Source organism: Lissotriton vulgaris, chromosome 2_1, assembly GCF_964263255.1.
Source record: "Lissotriton vulgaris chromosome 2_1, aLisVul1.2, whole genome shotgun sequence".
NCBI classification, from domain to species: domain Eukaryota; kingdom Metazoa; phylum Chordata; class Amphibia; order Caudata; family Salamandridae; genus Lissotriton; species Lissotriton vulgaris.
Window position 1 is genome coordinate 1,496,568,576 of NC_141687.1, and position 3,985 is coordinate 1,496,572,560.

The window sequence follows — 3,985 nt, forward strand, 5'->3', positions numbered from 1 at the left end:
TTGGGAGGTTTTGCTAGAGTCTGGGGCACCGAAGGAAATTGTCCACTTTTTAGCCAACCTTACGAAAAACTCTCTTGTAAGGTCCGTTATGGCACCCTAGGCGAATGTACCCCATTTTTCAAAGTTTCACGGGGAATTCGCCAGGGATGCGTTTTGGCCCCTCTTTTATTTTCCCTTTTTATTAATGGCGTTGACCGTACCCTGGTTGATATTCCCGCGGATTTTTAGAAAATTAGGACTATGGTATGATGTGTCCCCCCTGTGTTGTCACATTTCTCACAAATCAACCCACTTTCTACTGAATATGCACCCTATTAAGAATGATCCGACCACTTTGGGTTGATAATGCATGCTGGACGCTATAACTTTTTACTTTCTGAGGTCTTCTCTAACTATGATCGGATGACAAGAGACTTATGGAACTGACGTATTTTGCCAGTATCACTTTGACATTTTTATTCCGGAACAGGAATAAATGTAAGTAGTGTAACCCTTTTAAATCGCTAAACACTTTAGTGTATTGCCATTACTCCTTCGAAATAGACCTTGTTTTAACTCTCAGACGACCTCCTTTTCCTGTACAGTTTACCCTTTAACAATGGCGCTGGCAAACGCATCGCCGTGAGGACGTCTTCTATGTCCTTTCAATTCTATTTAATCCCTCCTCTCCCGGGGTCACGTGTTCGTACACAAGGGACGACCGCCGGGAACAGACGGAGGAGGGATCGCCAGAAGCGGGTAAGTGCTACTCCAACACCGCTAGGCTACACACAGATAGCCGACTTTGGTCGATTACTTTTAGAGTGTGCTTGCTCTTAAACGCGGGTCCCCACGGACATTCTACTCACCATAATTGAACTTTACTCGACAGCACACCGCCTCAGAAGAAACTTACCCGTTTCTTCAACCTTGGCACGGAATAGGAATCCCCTCCCGGCTTCCCGCCTGAAGGCATAGCGGGACACAGGTAAAGAAACCCCCCCCCCCCTTTTTCTTTTTATTAATATGCACGATCCTTCGAGATTACCTGGGCAGGCACTATGAAATATTCCTTTAGCCAGCATACGTTGTATTGAATTACCTACCAGCGCAATATGTTATTAATACATGATTTCCCTATCTCCCCCCTTATTTACATATAGCGCTACACTATCTCTACAGGATTACTAAAAGGGATATGATAACCTCGTTCATATACTACCATTGATCTTTCTTTCAACTAGCCTCGTCTGTGTTTACATACACGGAATACCCTTTGGTAAGAAATAGCTTATTGTGCTGCCCAAGACTTTATTGAAGTCTTTTAATCATTTCTTCCTTTAGAAGCCTCCTCAGGAGTCTCTTTTTCTTTTGCTTCCCTAACATTACTTAGCTTGAAACAGAGCTTGTAAAGACCCAGACTTACTCCAGCCACACAGTGGTATTGGGAGTTTAAGGTAATAACCATTACTTATAGATCATCAGAAGTTGCATGAATTTGTACTCTCTGGTTCTTTACCCATTATAGGCACGTTTCACTATCACGCTGTGAGGTCACAAATAACACCTCCTGACTTATGTATCAGAAGCAAAGATGTAGTACATCTCACATGTGTATTCACCATCACAACGGACACCCTCTTAATTTCAGGACCACTGTGTACGAGTGAATCATGACCACACTTAGGTCTTTTTTAATTTCACTCACTGCGTGCACATTAGCACTTCAGACCGAACACTTGCCTGAATATGCAAGTATTGTCACCCATTTTCACCTATCATGTGCAACACGAAACGCACGTCAGACTGCATGTTGGAGTGCACTTAGGTCACCATATGCAGTATCAAATGTTACATGTGTAGATTAAAATTTGCCCACATTGTTTTGTATTACCAGCCCTGAAGAGTCGTGTTTGACTCACCCACACACGACGAAACACGTGTCGGCGATTTCTTTCTCAAAAGTCTGGAGAAAAGTAAACAACTTGCTGTAACAAGAAGTATCACACCAAAGAACCTGCTTCTGCGTTTTCTTTTTTACTGTTGGTCATTGAACCTTGTCTTGATATACACATATGTAGTTGCGAGAGCTTTTTCATTGTGATATTCCCGCGGATGCCCCTTTGATTGGAGGAAAACCTGTCCCACTTTTACTTTATGCGGACGACACTGTCCTTTTATCCCGCACACAGATTGGCCTCCAGCGCCTAATTGATAGTTTTATGTTGTTTATCCAAAATAGGAGGCTCTGTGTGAACAAATCCAAGACGTATGTTATGTCATGCGGGCAGGCTGCAAATAAGACGAAGCATAGTTTCTTCCTGGACAAAGATAAAATGACACACGTTAAAACTTTTTGTTATTTGGGAATCACTTATAACAACAGTGGGTCCTGGACTTCTGAATTTGATAACATTAGACTGAAAATGCTGCGGACCACTAGCAGCATATTTCGATTTGCCACCAAACTTGGATCGAGAAGCATCCCAGATATGATCAACATATATAACGTTCGCTGTGTCTCTTCTGCACTGTATGGGGCAGGTGTATGGGGCCATAGCGAAGGCCCATCGCTCCAAACTGATGAAAATAAGTTTTTAAAGAGATTGTTATGTGTTCCTTCTTCCGCCTCTGTACAATTGATCCATGACGAGGTAGGGATCGAGTTTATATCTGACTTAGCAGCCGTTCAGCCACTCTTATTGTGGCGTTCTATTTGGGCTAAACCAGAGACTCGATTCACTCAAGAGATTATTCTTGATTGTATAGGTTTGGACCACTCATTACGTATACAGTGGATGAGATACATTCATTTCTGGTATAACCTTTTATTTGATATCGATGTCTTTCTTGATCCAGAGCAGGCAGTCGCCATTCCCAAAAAAGAAATTAAGTTAACGTTTTTAAACTTTAAAAAGGCTGAGCGAGACAAAGTGCACGGTAAGCTAGCCACCGTGAAGTTTTATAAGGACCTGAATTTAACTCCGGGGCTTCAATCTTACCTTGTGAACGTGACCCGTCCATCTCACCAATTTGTATTAACCCGTGTCAGATTGGGCATCGTACACCACCTTGTTGCGTTCCCAAACCAGAAAGTCAGATCCGAGACTCCCTGCCCGTGCGACAATACTTCACGCCAGAGTTGTTGCCACTTTTTACTTTTCTGTAAATTTTATCATTTCCTTAGGGTAAAATACCTTAAGCCTATTTTTATAAAGTATAACACTCGATCCACAAAGACAGCATTGATATTACTATCCTCATTGGAGAATGTGGATATTTGCTTTTTTGTGGCTACCTATATCTTGAAATGTACAGCTGCCAGGAAAAATATAGTGCTGTAACCCCCTTATACTTACCTGTCTGTACTGAACGACCTGTATATGTCGTATATAAAATATTTTTAGCATTGTATTATGTTAGTTTTATGCTCTCCATGAGACGTACAGCTGCCAGGAAATGTATAGTGCTGCTATTATATTATACATTCCTGTCTGTACATAAAAGTTTTATAACAGTTTAGTAATTGTGGAATGATCATTCATGTTTTATGTCCACAGCATGTATTGTATGGTCCTTCTTTATACTCCAAATGTATCCTTTCATGCCCATATGAGCGGTCCGGATTTTGTTTTGTTTCAACGTACAGCTGCCAGGAAACTCCACTTGTTGTGATAAATATATTGATTTCCTGTCTGTACACATATGATCCTTTTGTATATACCTTCATATTGCTTATATTTTTAAACTATTAACTGTTGCCCACTAACTGTTGTACATGTTTCCTATTCCCCTTGTTTTTGGCACTACTAATGTGAATATTGTGATTCATTTTGTACATATAAGGTTTTGTATTTTAATGTTGCTTGTATGATTTGTATTTTCATATCGAATAAAAGCTTATGAATTGAAATGGACTCCAAGAGAATTTAGAAGCAAGAAAGTCTGAACTAAAAGTGTCTTTTGTTAAGGGCAGAATTTCACATTTGTCGTTATTCAATTTGCA

At 40.7% G+C, this 3,985-nt stretch overlaps 1 long non-coding RNA gene across 1 annotated transcript; it reads left to right on the plus strand.

Annotated features, from left to right (window-relative positions):
• The first annotated feature begins 1,141 nt into the window (after positions 1–1,141).
• LOC147732812 (uncharacterized) lies at positions 1,142–2,852 on the plus strand. Its single transcript, XR_015308687.1, has 3 exons — positions 1,142–1,258; positions 1,373–1,436; positions 1,877–2,852. It is a non-coding gene; the product is annotated as an uncharacterized LOC147732812 (long non-coding RNA).
• Positions 2,853–3,985: the final 1,133 nt, after the last annotated feature.